Source organism: Thalassophryne amazonica, chromosome 1 (genome assembly GCF_902500255.1).
Source record: "Thalassophryne amazonica chromosome 1, fThaAma1.1, whole genome shotgun sequence".
In the NCBI taxonomy this organism is placed as follows: Eukaryota; Metazoa; Chordata; class Actinopteri; order Batrachoidiformes; family Batrachoididae; genus Thalassophryne; species Thalassophryne amazonica.
In genome coordinates, this window is record NC_047103.1 from 155,200,221 (window position 1) to 155,216,990 (window position 16,770).

The following is a 16,770-nucleotide window of genomic DNA, read 5'->3' on the forward strand; positions in this document are numbered from 1 at the left end:
AAAGCAGATATGTTTTCTTTCGACTGGACTTCGTGGTGTTCAGCTCATCAATGGAAGTTTGGTTGTCTGCACAGCAAATGTTCCTGATTGGGACAAATAAAAATATTTCTTTAAATATAAAGAAACACTAAACAGTTCATATATTAAAAAAAGGGGAAAAAACGGGGGAAAAAAACGATGGAAAAAACGCCCGAAAAAATAAGTTATTCAAAGTTGAGCTTTTGTGGTGTCTGAAAAAAGCTGTAGCTTTATTTGGTAAAAATAAAAAGACTGAACCATTTAGAAATTAGTGTTCCCTCAGATCAACTGTGCTAAAAGGCTACGCTAACGTTAGCCGATCATTAAACCTTCAAAGCAGTTAAGTAAACGCCACGTTTATTTTTACATTATTCTCAGCTGCAGAACTAAGCTCAGTTGGGCAAACTGGGACTTCGCATATATCCAAAAAGTGGAAGATTTCGGACTGAGTGGGTCTGCTCCATCACCCCGGCTGCCTGCCTCGGTCTGCCCAGTGATGATGCCTGAAGGCCGGCTTCTCCGTGCGGTTTGGTCCGCTGTCGCGGTTCGATCGTCGGTCCTCCTCGTCCATCCTCCTCCTCGGTCGGCATCACTCCGAAAAGTAGCTGGGAAAAAAAAAAGCTTCTCCCAGCAGGGTGATGGGAGAATCGTTCTACTGCTGTTTTTTAAAGCTTTTTTTGTGGTTCAGGCGACCCAAATTCAAGATGAACTTTTTCATATTGTGGAAACAGCCAGAGTGTGATGTGGCAATCTCTGCCCCCCACTTTTTTTTTGCCGCTTCCAAAGCGACGCGTCTGACGTCATCCGACGGATTCGACGGATCCCGATCCGTTGACGCATTGGCCTGACGGATTCAGTGTGAAAGGCCCTTAAGGCCATTGTACCTTTGTCTAATAAATAACGTATTGGGGTCGACTGCCTCAAAACCATGTAAAATTTTGTACATTTCTATTAGGTCACCCCAAACTCTTCTGTTCTCAAGAGTTGTTAAACCCAATTCAATTAATCTCTCCTCATAACTCAAATTTTGCAAACCAGGTACTAATTTGGTTGCACGTCTTTGCACCTATAGCAACAATTTATCTTTTTCAAAATATGGTGACCATACTTGTACGCAATACTCAAGATGTGGGCATACATAGCTTTTATACAAAACCAGAAATGACTCTTTGTCAATAAATGTAAATGCTCTCTTGATCATGCCTAGCACACTATTAGCCTTAGCAGCAGCCTTGGCTATGTATTTAGAAAAAGACAATTTGTTGGTAACTAATACACCTAGATCTTTCTCTTCACTTACAGGAACATGTTGCCATTCATGAAATATTCATGACATGGATTTTGATGACCTACATGTAATACTTTACACTTATCTTCATTGAACCCTAACAGCCATCGTTTTGACCATAACATTAAATTATCAATATCTTTTTGTAAATTTGCTGAGTCTACTACGGACAAGATTGGATGATACACCTTGGTGTCATCTGCAAAGAGCTTACATTTGGTTGATATTGCACCAGGCAAGTCATTAATAAATAGTAAAAATAGGACCGGCCCTAGGACCAATCCTTGTGGAACACCACTCAACACTCAACCATTTAGACTTTGCACTCTTAACACATACTCGTTGTTTCCTGTCTCTAAGGAAATCTTCAACCCAGTAACAAAATTTACCAACAATACCATAACTCTGTAGTTTATAAATTAATCTAGCATGAGGTACCGAATCAAAGGCTTTTTTGAAATCTAAATATAACACATCAAATGGTAAGCCCTTGTCATAAAATGTGGTCCACTCTTATAGTGTGGTAAGCAAATTAATGAGACAGGATCTACCTTTCCTAAAACCATGCTGTTCATCACACAGCTTATTAATGGTGTGAGTAACAATGCTATTTCTTACAAGTTTTTCACAAATCTTACATATTTGAGAAGTGAGACTTACTGGCCTTTATACACTTGAGATATACTTTATTGATCTCACAGTGGAGAAATTATGTTTACACTCCAGTTACCTCAGACAGCAATTAGTCCACAATTATTACTTGTTTACCATAATAATGGCACACATCAGAATTAAAGACAGCACATACACATTTGACATTGTTTATGTGCACTAAGTTTGAAGAAGTCCATTATCTGAACTGAGGCAAGTGGGTGAAGGCCACGCAGCAACCCTGAGATGCTTAGGGGGAGTCCCAAGCCGACGGCGTGTCCCCCCTCTTGTCCCCCTTCTTGAAAATGGGGATCACATTAGCAAATTTCCAGATATCAGATACTTTACTTTGATCAAAAGACTGTCTAAAAATACAAAACAAAGGAAATTATAATTCGTCTGCACATTCCTGAAGGACATGTGGGTGGATCTCATCCGGACCCATAGCTTTGTTTGGATTGGTTATAAGTAACAATTTCTTAACATCATTAGGTGTAAAAAAATGTTATCAAGAATGGTTTCATCTCCCATTCTATTAAATACAAAAGGTTCTGACACATCTTCTCCATACAATGTATGAAATCGTTAAACCAAATCAAACTTTTATCGTCCTCATGGGCAAACACTGATTGAAAGAAACTGTTCAATTCATCTGCGATATCACAATCATTATTAACATCATCACCTTTGATATTTCTGTTTGGTAATGGATGATCTAGACTTTGTCTTACTGTTCACATACATATAGAAAGCCTTACTGTTTTTCTTAACACGTTTACAAAGATTCTTTTCGTAGTGCCTCTTAGCCTTTCTTACTTTTCTATTAACAGCATTTATTTCCTTTACAAACTCTTAATATCTAACATATGATCTACTGTTCTGATATCTCTTCCAAGCAAAGTATTTCCTTCTTACACTCCTCTTAAGTGCTGCATTAAACCATCGAGGATTAATTTTACTACCATAGTTAATCTTAACCAAAGGTACACATTCATTTACAATTTCAACAATATGGTTATGAAAACAATTCCAGGCTACATTAACATCAGTGGAATTTATCACTGGAGACCAGTCTACCTCTATTAAGAGGCCTCGTAGCTTATCAAAATCTGCCTTATTGTAATCATACCTATGGATAGATTGTGTAAGGAAGATATATATATCTTCCTTACACAATCTATTTATACTTGTGTGGAAATCCCATGTTATCACACTGTGATCAGCTTTACCAATCGGACAACACACATTAATATTACTAACACTAGTTTCACTTGACAAAATAACCAAGTCTAAACAGCTAGGATTAATATTACCTCTTTGCCTAGTAGGTTCATGGGCATGTTGAAAGGTACATGTTGGCAGGTACAAATCACACAGTTTGTCAAAGAATCTATGAGAAAACGCATTGTCACCATCATTTACCATACAGTTAAAAAAGTAAGTCCCTTCGGCTGCTCCCTTGTTTGCACTTGGGGTCGCCACAGCAAATCCAAGGTGGATCTGCTTGTTGAATTGGCACAAGTTTTACGCCGGATGCCCTTCCTGACGCAACTCCACATTACATGGAGAAATGTGGCAGGGGTGGGATTTGAACCCAGAACCTTCTGAACTGAAACCAAGCGCATTAACCACTTGGCCACCACCATATGACAGTTAACCCAATCAATATTCGGCAAGTTAAAATCACCATTTATAAGTAATTTACCTTTACAAATACTGCTTGCAATATCAAACTGTTCTAATAACCTTTCATTGTATTCGTCATTTGCATCACCTTTTCTATAAACAACTCCTAACAGGTCATCATTAGAATTATTGTTATTCAGCCAAACCCACAAGGTATCTTTGACATTCATATCATTTAATTCATTGCAAAGTTTCATATCAATATGATCTCACACCATTAATAAAACGCCACCTCTTATTTAATGAGTATCTTTACGTAACATTTTAAAACCAGGCACATTTAAAATACAATCATTAACATCAGGTTTCAACCAAGTTTCGGTTCCAAAAATAATGTCAGGCTGCAATTCATTAATACGGATTTTAAATTCATCAGGTTTGTTCATAATACTCAAAATTGGTTGCCATGCACCTCACATTATTAAATGCAATGGTATCACAGTCAAGGTTATATTCAACAAGAGTTGGATGCCTGGGTGGTCCTTACAACTGATGTAAATTTGGATAAATCGGAGCATTGATTTTCTGAGCAAAAAAATTAACTGTAACTGGGAATGAAGTTGATAGTTGATAGCTGGTTAGCCAATATGAAGTGGATATTTTGCTGGCAAACACGCACCTCGCGCTATCTCACCGGATCTCCTCGCTGATTAGCTAATTCAAATGAAGTCAAAGAGTTTATTTCAACATGGTGGCACCTTTGGCATTGAGTGTTGGTGCTAATTTTTCATCTTTTAATGCCGTTTTGGGTGCCATAAAGTCGAAGGGATTCTATGCCGTTTTGGGTGCCATAAAGTCGTTTGAATTGGAACAGAAAATCACCTACTGGCCGAATGATTCTCGGATGTTAAAAGCAGCTCAAAACGTGGCATAGCCGTGCAAGAAATTATTTCCACCGGCTGTTTTGGGTGCCATAAAGTCGTATGAATTCAAACAGAAAATCATCGACTGGCGGAGGGATTCTATGCTGTTTTGGGTGCCATCGCTAAAAGCAGGTCAAAAACGTGGCATAGTCGTGCCCGGAATTATTTCCACCGTCTGGTGAAAATTATATCCACTGGCGCTTTTTAAAATAATTTTTGCAGTCTTGGTAATTTTCTGTGTTGGGCAGGGATGATAAACAATTTGTATTTTTTTTTTTATTTGGCCTTAAGTGGCCTCATTTTGTGTAGCATACTCTTAGCTTCATAGTGGAGTAGAGCAGATTTTCTTTCACCAAAACAGATCAAAGTCAAGCTTGCATCTCAGATGTACCTTCTGGCAATTTGTAGCTAAACTTTCAGTTCTTCTTTTTAAGAAAATCCTCCTCTATACCACTTCATCATGAAGATGGATAACTGGTGATACAAAATGCAAAGCTTGCACTCTGCATAATTTGTCCAATCACAGCCACGAAAGCCTATAACTTATTCTGGGTTGTCTGGGTGTCTTGGTGGCTTTCCTCACCCTTCTACTTCTTGCACAGTCACTCAGTTTTTGAGAACTGTCTACTCCATGCAGATTTACCATAGAGTGCCATATTGTTTGTATTTCTTTGTAATTGATGTAAATAAAGTCCGAAACATATTCAGTGGCAGCTTTACCATAAGACAGCCTCGTCCAAAACTACCACAAGACTCCAAGCTGTCGTTGATGTTAAAGGGGGTGTGGCGACCCCTACAGATCACCAACAAAAAAAAAAGATTCTCAAACTAGGGTAAGAAAAACAAGCAGAGGTGTGGTCCCAAGTTACAATAACTCACAGTTTTTATTTTCAAATGTTTAAAATGGCCAACTTGTGTTGTGGTTAAAAATTAATTAACAAACACAAAGCATGGAGGGATTGGTCAGCAGCAAGGGCTTACCGGTGAAAAGGAGACACCAGCAGTGATGGTCCCTAAAGAAAGAAATAAGCACCCCAGTCACACGTGACACACACACCACAATCACACTGTGAAGGTCCAATCCTGCAGGGTGGATGAAGCACAACACACCAAAATCGAGGGATCCAACACCCTGGGCCCCTACACCACCACCGTTGCCCCACAACTGAAAAACAAATAAAAGAGATCAAAACAATCCCCCCCAATGAGACATAGTTCAAAAAAAAGATTTAAAATTAACCACAGACTAGACGCAAAAAAAAAGCACATCAGCTAATATTAAAAAGAAACACACAATATACAGTTAAAAGAAAAAGGACAAAATAAAAAAAACAAAAATTACTAGACTCTAATCCAAACCCCCATAAGCGCTACTGCGCAAAGAGGCCTGGATATGTTGCGGGTGTCTAAGTTAGCCACCAGGGGGTATGCTAACATTAACACGTGCAGACAACACGCTAAAACCAAGTAAGGCAAAGCAGCAGCGGTCTCATGCAGCCGGTCCAGAGCCGCTGTCTACCCCAGAGATCAATGAAGGAGCCGCTTAATCACAGGAAGAGAGGGAGGAGCGCCACAGCTGCTGATGCCGCCGTAACGACCTACGGATCATGTTTCCCCCACAACACAATAACCACAGATTTCCTGCCTGCTGAGCTGCAGAAAACGAGGCGCACACCCAGATAGCGCACAGAAGGAGGCTGGCAACTCGCTGCACGATGACGTGCTGCACCGGGAGTGAGGCAAAAGAAACCAAGTGGTGGAAGTGGAGCGGCTAAGTGTGCCCGCTCAATACCATGCCGAACCAGGAAGGGCCCACCCATAAGGCACCACTCCTTTTGAAGTGCGCTCCTAACGAGGATTGGATGAACCAAATGACAATCAGGGGAGAGACAGGGAATACTCCTCCTGCTACATTCTACCCCCACCTTTTTCATCATCACCCCGACGATCCATCGATTCAACCTAACCTAATCCCAAGGTCTAAAAAGGGCAATCATGGCATTGGACACTGGGCCAGAACCACCCTGCTTTCCATCCACCACTTGACCCACGGGCCTAGGTAGATGGTACCTATTGGAGTGCTGGCCTGCTGTTGACCGTGCAGTTCGCCTAACTGCTCCCCCAGTGGCATCCAAAGGAGCAGCTTGTGAACCTGCCAACGGGGCAGGTGGCAAATCAGTCACCTCAGGGCCAGGAGAATCTAACGCTTGCCCTGGAAGAACTGCACCACCCTGCAATGGTGAGGTGCTTGGAATCACTACCACCCTGCAACTAGGAGTTCCACGACAAGTTCCACGAGTCACCACAAACAGATCACTTTCTGGGGGTTCCTCCTCCAGAAGCTCTCCCTCCGGAGAAAGAGGACCCGGGTCCACAGGGGTACCAACTCCAGCCACTACCTTTAACAGGGTTCTGTGGACCGTTTTAATTTTGGAGTAGTCCTCCACGGGGGCGATAGTATACACAGAGCCCCCGTCTTTTGGTGCTTTCAGGACTTGATACAGAACAGAACTCCACAAATCCTGAATTTTATTATGGCCCTTTGCACGACAGTCCCGCAACAACACCAACTGCCCCTCGTGCAGAGGGACATCCTGGACCCGCCGATTATAGTTGTTTCGTCGACGCTCTGTTACTAACCTCAACCTCTCTCTGGCACCCTCAAATGCCATCCGCAACCGGGCTTGGTTCTCCTGAATCCATTCTGAAACACCACCATGAACTGGACTTTGAACACGGCCCAACAAAAAGTCAACTGGGAGCCTAGGCTCTTGTCCAAACATTAAAAAGAATGGAGATTCACCTGTTGACTGATGGGGGGTGGTGTTATATGAATAAAGGAGTTGCAGTAGGCAGGCGTGCCACTCACGTTTCTGAGAGGCGGGCAAAGTACGCAGCAGGTTGTGGAGGGTTTGATTAAACCGCTCACACTGCCCATTGCCAGCTGGATGATATGGCGTTGTACGGGACTTTTCAATACCATAAAGACTACAAAGCTGCTGGATCAGCAAACTCTCAAAGTTACGCCCCTGATCGGAGTGAATACGAGCGGGGACCCCAAACTTACAAAACCACTCTGTAACCAACACTTGAGCCACAGTAGATGCACGTTGGTCATGGGTGGGAATGGCCAGAGTGTACTTACTAAAAACATCCGTCATAACAAGGACGTTCTCCAGGCCTGTAGCAGTAGGTTCCAGTACCGTAAAATCCATGGCCAAGATCTCATTTGGCCGAGATGCAAGCAGGTGCCCCATGAAGCTAAGAGCGACTGGTTGAGTGTTTTTGGCAACCTGGCATCTATCACAGGACTGGCACCACTGTGCCACGTCAGTGGACATGCCTGGCCAGTAACAGCGCAAACGCAACAACTCTAAGGTCCTTTCAACACCCTGATGGCCATGTCTCTGGTGTACTTCCGTTAATACCTCTTCCTTTAATGCCGCAGGTAACACCAACTGCAACACCCCCTCAGTACCATCAGGGCGGAAGGCCCGCCGATACAACATACCCTCCCTCTCCACCAAGCGGTCCCACTGACGGAGCAGAACCAAGGCAGAGTGGGAGAGTTGTTTACGCTCCACGTAAGTTGGACGCCGCTTCTGCACCCAAAAAGTCAAAAGTTCTTGAATGACATAAAGACATGGATGACCTCTAATTTCCTGCTTTTAAACTCAGATAAAACTGAAGTTATTGTACTTGGCCCCACAAATCTTAGAAACATGGTGTCTAACCAGATCCTTACTCTGGATGGCATTACCCTGACCTCTAGTAATACTGTGAGAAATCTTGGAGTCATTTTTGATCAGGATATGTCATTCAAAGCGCATATTAAACAAATATGTAGGACTGCTTTTTTGCATTTACGCAATATCTCTAAAATCAGAAAGGTCTTGTCTCAGAGTGATGCTGAAAAACTAATTCATGCATTTATTTCCTCTAGGCTGGACTATTGTAATTCATTATTATCAGGTTGTCCTAAAAGTTCCCTAAAAAGCCTTCAGTTAATTCAAAATGCTGCAGCTAGAGTACTGACGGGGACTAGAAGGAGAGAGCATATCTCACCCATATTGGCCTCTCTTCATTGGCTTCCTGTTAATTCTAGAATAGAATTTAAAATTCTTCTTCTTACTTATAAGGTTTTGAATAATCAGGTCCCATCTTATCTTAGGGACCTCGTAGTACCATATCACCCCAATAGAGCGCTTCGCTCTCAGACTGCAGGCTTACTTGTAGTTCCTAGGGTTTGTAAGAGTAGAATGGGAGGCAGAGCCTTCAGCTTTCAGGCTCCTCTCCTGTGGAACCAGCTCCCAATTCAGATCAGGAAGACAGACACCCTCTCTACTTTTAAGATTAGGCTTAAAACTTTCCTTTTGCTAAAGCTTATAGTTAGGGCTGGATCAGGTGACCCTGAACCATCCCTTAGTTATGCTGCTATAGACGTAGACTGCTGGGGGGTTCCCATGATGCACTGTTTCTTTCTCTTTTTGCTCTGTATGCACCACTCTGCATTTAATCATTAGTGATCGATCTCTGCTCCCCTCCACAGCATGTCTTTTTCCTGGTTCTCTCCCTCAGCCCCAACCAGTCCCAGCAGAAGACTGCCCCTCCCTGAGCCTGGTTCTGCTGGAGGTTTCTTCCTGTTAAAAGGGAGTTTTTCCTTCCCACTGTAGCCAAGTGCTTGCTCACAGGGGGTCGTTTTGACCGTTGGGGTTTTACATAATTATTGTATGGCCTTGCCTTACAATATAAAGCGCCTTGGGGCAACTGTTTGTTGTGATTTGGCGCTATATAAAAAAAATTGATTGATTGATTGATTGATTGATAAGCAATCGGCCTAATCTGGCCATTCTGCTGCTGTGACAATACTGCCCCCAAACCACCATAGCTTGCGTCCACCTCCAGGATAAACGGAAGGGAAAAGTCGGTGTACGCCAACACAGGCGCAGTGGTGAGTTTGGTCTTCAATAACTCAAAACTCCGATGACACTCATCAGACCAGTGCTCAACCACAGTAGGTGGCGTGGAAAAACTCACGCATGCGCACGAGGGTTCAAGCATGTCTGACGTAAAAACATATGAATGAAATCCATATAGTTTTTGAAAAAAATAAAAAGGACCTATACTTTACGGACAGACCTCGTACACTGGTCTTCAACAGACAAAGAAGCCAAGAGAAGGGAGGCGATCTGCTCAGAAACAGAAGTGGAAGCCGACTGAGATAAGACTGTGGCCACATTAGATGGTACTTCTGTGAACCCAGCAGGGAGACTCACAACGTCTACCTCAGTTAGGCTGCCAACTACAGTACGAGGATAAAGCAGTGCCTCGGTGGTACCTACAGTCACTATAGGAATGTAGGCTGTCCCCCCGACAACCCGAACCAAAGCTGGCGAGGCAAGTAGTCCAGCAGGGAGACCAGATTCCAAAGGCTCAAACAGTGCGGCAGTGCCTGAGTAATGTTCAGAACAGGTTGCTGCAACAATCCGCATCACCCCACCAGGAATTCACCACATCCTCCCGCCACACACCTTGACCTCACCAGAGGCAGACCGACAGGTTGACACACTAGCCTGATGACATGAATGTAGTGCCCGCACAACTGCTTCGGGGGCCTGAAACACAGATGGCAAATCGAACAATGCGGGACCATGTTGGCCAAACAGCTCCTGGTAGCACTTGCGTATGATGTTCATCCCCAAAACACCAGGAGCTGGCGCAAACCTGCCACCAGGAGGATCCCGGACCACAAGGACCCCACATTGCGGCATCAGCTTGCCACAAAACTCAATCGGAAGCTCCAAATAGCCAATATAGGGGATAGCCAGGCCATTGGCTGCTCTAAGTTGAAGCCATTGGCAAGACCGAAGTCTCTTCTCGCCCCATGGCTTAAAATGTTGAAGGAAGAAACTCTCTGTAATTGTAGAGACCATAGAGCCAGTATCCACTAAACAAGGGACACTGACTCCACCCATGCTCACAGCTAAATGGGGACAAGATGACACCAATTTAGCAACGTCAGAATTGCCAACGGCAAACTCTGAGCCTGTGGCTACACCCTCCGAACTGTGGCTCTGCAATTCGGCGGGAACTAGTTTTCCGCCGGTTCAACAGAATGGGTCGGCCGTCTGGTCATCCGTGCAGAAGGAGAAAACTGAGTGCCTGAGACCACACGAACCCCATCACACTCCCTAGTAAAGTGACCGGGTTGCTGACATCGGTCACAAATAAGAGAGCCATGATGGGAGCGACTACGCTGACGAGAGCTGCGTAACTGGGAGATGCTCTGAGTGAGCTGATTAAGCTACTCCTGCTGAAGTCTGAGCATCTCCCTCATCTCAGACCCATAGCATGGATTAACTGTGGGGCCACCGTTGATACCATCCTGAAGGCCAAGCAGTGAAGGGACAAAAGAACTATGACCCCGAGAACCCCCAGACAGACCCTCCCGTTCTCACCGAATTGCCTCACCCCAGACTCAAGCAATGTAGCAGTCAGCTGCCCACGCACATATTGTTTCAACTCCCGACGAAGGGAGCCATCACTAACATGCTCTACAAATTGATCGCGTAGCAGGGTGTCAGCATTAGGCATGTCGCCCGGGGCATGCTGTTTAACAGCCGACATTAAACGCATTAATGCTAACTTCTTGTTGTCGTCGGGAGAAGAACGCTTCCTGCAGAGCAACATAGGAATCACAACATCCATACAACTCCTGCAACACTGCAATGATTTCATCTGGATCTTCCCGCTCTTGCCTCGACCAAAATTTAATCTCTTCACGTGCCTCCCCCTCAAGATGATCAAACAAAAACAACACCCTATCAGATGTGGATAGGTGAAGCGCTCTCATACAAGCCTCTACCTCCTCAATCCATGCGCTCAGTCCTATCCCTGATCTTCCCCTAAACATAGGGCATTTCCGGTCCCGAGGTACCAAAACTAACCTCTCAGGAAGGGGGGGCCTCAGGAGGTCCAGCAGACACCGAAGTGCTAGGGCCCAACCCAACTTCGGCCCGCTCCTGTCGTAACCCTTCATTGTCTGCCTTCAACTGAGCGACTAACTCTCTTAATTCCTGTAACTGTTCCTCCATGGCTACAACTCACCCAAAAAACAAAAGAAAAGAAGAAAAAAAAATGATGATACCTTACCAATTGCAAACCCATTGCTGCTTTGCCTCAAAACAAAAACAGACACAAATTAAGGAACATAGGTCTCTGCTCCCACCCTATGAGAATCCTGTTCGTGATGCCAGAATGTGGCAACCCCTACAGGTCACCAAAAAAAAAAAAAAAAAAAAAGAGATTGATTCTCAAACTAGGGTAAGAAAAACAAGCAGAGGTGTGGTCCCAAGTTACAATAACTCACAGTTTTTATTTTCAAATGTTTAAAATGGCCAACTTGTGTTGTGGTTAAAAATTAATTAACAAACACAAAGCATGGAGGGATTGGTCAGCAGCAAGGGCTTACCGGTGAAAAGGAGACACCAGCAGTGATGGTCCCTAAAGAAAGAAATAAGCACCCCAGTCACACGTGACACACACACACACCACAATCACACTGTGAAGGTCCAATCCTGCGGGGTGGATGAAGCACAACACACCAAAATCGAGGGATCCAACACCCTGGGCCCCTACACCACCACCGTTGCCCCACAACTGAAAAACAAAAGAGATCAAAACAATCCCCCCAGTGAGACATAGTTAAAAAAAAAGATTTAAAATTAACCACAGACTAGACGCAAAAAAAAGCACATCAGCCAATATTAAAAAGAAACACACAATATACAGTTAAAAGAAAAAGGATAAAATAAAAAAACAAAAATTACTAGACTCTAATCCAAACCCCCACAAGCGCTACTGCGCAAAGAGGCCTGGATATGTTGCGGGTGTCTAAGTTAGCCACCAGGGGGTATGCTAACATTAAGATGTGCAGACAACACGCTAAAACCAAGTAAGGCAAAGCAGAAGCGGTCTCATGCAGCCGGTCCAGAGCCGCTGTCCACCCCAGAGATCAATGAAGGAGCCGCTTAATCACAGGAAGAGAGGGAGGAGCGCCACAGCTGCTGATGCCGCCGTAACGACCTACGGATCACGTTTCCCCCACAACACGATAACCACAGATTTCCTGCCTGCTGAGCTGCAGAAAATGAGGCGCACACCCAGATAGCACACAGAAGGAGGCTGGCAACTCGCTGCACGATGACGTGCTGCACCGGGAGTGAGGCAAAAGAAACCAAGTGGTGTGAAGTGGAGCGGCTAAGCGTGCCCGCTCAATACCATGCCGAACCAGGAAGGGCCCACCCATAAGGCACCACTCCTTTTGAAGTGCGCCCCTAACGAGGATTGGATGAACCAAATGACAATCAGGGGAGAGACAGGGAATACTCCTCCTGCTACAGGGGCCATACACAGTATTAAGAACAGGGGTATGTAAACTTTTGATCTGGTTCATTTGGGTAGTTTCTGTTGTCATTATGATTTGAAAAGAGCAAACACTGTTGTTTGCCAATAAATGGCTTCACCCAACCAACCACTAACCATGAGTAAAAAAAAGTTTTTGTGTTGTCATTCATATTCTCTTAAAAATGGCCAAAAAAGATCAAATTCTGCCAGGGTATGTAAACTTTTGAGCACAACTATATATATATATATATATATATATATATATATATATATATATATATATATATATATATATATATCCATCCATCCATCCATCCATTTTCTTCCGCTTTATCCGGGTCACAGTGGCAGCAGCTCAAGCAAAGCCGCCCAGGCATCCCGATCAACACTCACCTCGCCCAGCTCCTCTGGGGGAACCCCAAGTAGTTCCCAAGCCAGCCGAGAGACGTAGTCCCTCCAGCGTGTCCTGGGTCTTCCCCGGGGCCTCCTCCTGATGGGATGTGCCCGGAACACCTCTCCAGATAGGCGTCCAGGGGGCATCCGGAAAAGATACCCGAGCCACCTCAACTGGCTCCTTTCGACGTGGAGGAGCAGCGGCTCGACTCCGAGCTCCTCCCAAATGACCGAGCTCCTCATCCTATCTCTAAGGGAGCGCACAGCCACCCTGCGGAGGAAACTCATCTCAGCCGCTTGTACTCGCGATCTCGTTCTTTCGGTCATGAGCCAAATCTCATGACCATTGGTGAGGATCGGAAGGTAGATCGATCGGTAAATCAAGAGCTTTGCCCCCCTACTCAGCTATCTCTTCACCACGACGGTCCGATACAGCGACCGCATCACTGCAGATGCTGCACCGATCTGTCTGTTGATCTCATGCTCCATCCGTCCCTCTCTCGTGAACAAGACCCCGAGATACTTAAACTCCTCCACTTGAGTTAAGGACACTCCACTGACCTGAAGACAGCAAAGCACCTTTTTCCAGTCGAGAACCATGGCATCGGATTTGGAGGTGATGATCTTCATCCCGGATGCTTCACACTCAGCTGCAAGCCGCTCCAGTGCGCACTGAAGGTCCTGATTTGATGTAGCCAACAGAACCACATCATCTGCAAACAGCAGAGGTGAGATTCTGTGGTTCCCAAACCGGACCCCCTCAACACCTTGACTGCGCCTAGAAATTCTGTCCATAAAGGTAATGAACAGAACTGGTGACAAAGGGCAGCCCTGGCGGAGGCCAACGTGCACTGGAAACAGGCTTGACTTACCACTGGCAATGCAAACCAAGCTCCTGCTGCGGTCGTACAGGGACCGGATAGCCCTTAACAAAGGACCCCGTACTCTCGGAGCACCCGCACAAGGCACCTCGAGGGACACGGTCGAACGCCTTCTCCAAATCCACAAAACACATGTGGACTGGTTGGGCAAACTCCCATGAACCCTTGAGCACCCGATGGAGGGGTTAGAGCTGGTCCAGTGTGCCACGACCAGGACGAAAATCACACTGCTCCTCCTGAATCCAAGGTTCGACTATCAGTCAAATTCTCCTCTCCAGTACTCTGGAATAGACCTTACTGGGCAGGCTAAGGAGTGTGATCCCCTTTAGTTGGAACACACCCTCTGGTCCCCCTTCTTAAACAGAGGGACCACCACCCTGGTCTGCCAATCCAGAGGCACTGTACCCGACCGCCACACGATGTTGCAGAGACGTGTCAACCAAGACAGTCCCACAACATCCAGAGACTTAAGGTACTCAGGACGGATTTCATCCACCCCGGCTAGCACAGAAGTCCAACAACTGAACACCACTCGGGTTCAGATCGGGGAGGTCGTGCTTCCCGATCATCCCCCCTCCAGGTCTGTCGTCGCCCACGTGGGCGTTGAAGTCCCCCAGGAGAACAATGGAGTCCCCAGTCGGAGCACTATCTAATACCCCTCCTAGGGACTCCAAGAAGATCGGGTACTCTGCACTGAGGCTCGTCCCGTAGGCCGAGACAACGGTGAGAGACCTGTCCCCGACCCGAAGGCGTAGGGACGAGACCCTCTCATTCAGCGGGGTGAACTCCAACACATGGCGACTGAGCTGGGGAGAAATGAGCAATGCTACCCCCTCCTGCCACCTCTCCCCGTGGGCAACGCCAGAAAAGTGGAGCGCCCAGCCCCTCTCCAGGAGTTGGGTACCAGAGCCCAAGATATGCGTGGAGGTGAGCCTGACTATCTCTAGTCGGTACCTCTCAGCCTCCCTCACAAGCTCAGGCTCCTTCACCCCCCCCCCCCAGCGAGGTGACATTCCACGTCCCGACAGCCAGAGGCTGTGAGCACAGACCGGGCCACCAGGCCACCCACCCTCGACCGCCACCCAGTCCTCTTTGCACCCGACCCCCATGGTCCCCTCTGCAGGTGGTGAACCCACAGGAGCAGCAACAAAGCAGCAAAATGATCAGGCTGTGAACAGTTTACTGTGCAAGACCTATTTTTTGTTGTGAAAGTATGTAGTTCTCACAATCTCCTTAGAACAACTAAACTGTTTAAACTGTTGCATATATTTAACGTTGTTAATTATGAGATCGTTATTTTTCTCTTTGTATGTATTAGCTTTTCACTTATGCAAACACCACACCAAGTTATCATAAAGGTAGCTTTTTTTTCTTATTTTAATATATCTAAAAAATGTATTTATTGTCAATACATTGAGTCATATTTGTAACATGTCACTGAAATGAGAAGCTTCTTTCACCTTCAGATTAGAGGTCAAAAATTTTTACAGTCCTGGTGTTTACTGTAGTTACATTGCAAAAAGGTGGATTTTTTTGGGGGGGGGGGCTTTGACCGCAAATGTAGGGTTGACGTAAGAAGGTTAAGAAAAGTCTGTTTTTCACTTTTTTCCCCTCCCCAGAAATGATGTGAACTTTTGATGCGCCGTGCCAACTGCACATCCCTCCTCCCAGCTTAGGCTTTGATCAGCAAACTGCTGCTGATGTTGCAAAGATGAGAAAGATTGCAAATGCCAGGATTCAGGTTGAACAGGCTATTGGGAGGATGAAATGGGCCGCTTACTCGTTTCAATCCTGGAAGACACTGTGTTAGTCTGTGCAGCACTTTGCTGCCGCCACTTGTGTGCTGAGAGTTTACGCGCTATAATAATTAACAAATGACATGTTACCAAAAAATATAGATATGTTTCTCATAATACAACCCCTGGCAAAAATTATGGAATTACCGGCCTCAGAGGATGTTCATTCAGTTGTTTAATTTTGTAGAAAAAAAGCAGATCACAGACATGACACAAAACTAAAGTCATTTCAAATGGCAACTTTCTGGCTTTAAGAAACACTGTAAGAAATCAGGAGAAAAAAAATTGTGGCAGTCAGTAACGGTTACTTTTTTTAGACCAAGCAGAGGGAAAAAATATGGAATCACTCAGTTCTGAGGAATAAATTATGGAATCACCCTGTAAATTTTCATCCCCAAAACTAACACCTGCATCAAATCAGATCTGCTCGTTAGTCTGCATCTAAAAAGGAGTGATCACACCTTGGAGAGATGTTGCACCAAGTGGACTGACATGAATCATGGCTCCAACACGAGAAATGTCAATTGAAACAAAGGAGAGGATTATCAAACTCTTAAAAGAGGGTAAATCATCACGCAATGTTGCAAAAGATGTTGGTTGTTCTCAGTCAGCTGTGTCTAAACTCTGGACCAAATACAAACAACATGGGAAGGTTGTTAAAGGCAAACATACTGGTAGACCAAGGAAGACATCAAAGCGTCAAGACAGAAAACTTAAAGCAATATGTCTCAAAAATCAAAAATGCACAACAAAACAAATGAGGAACGAATGGGAGGAAACTGGAGTCA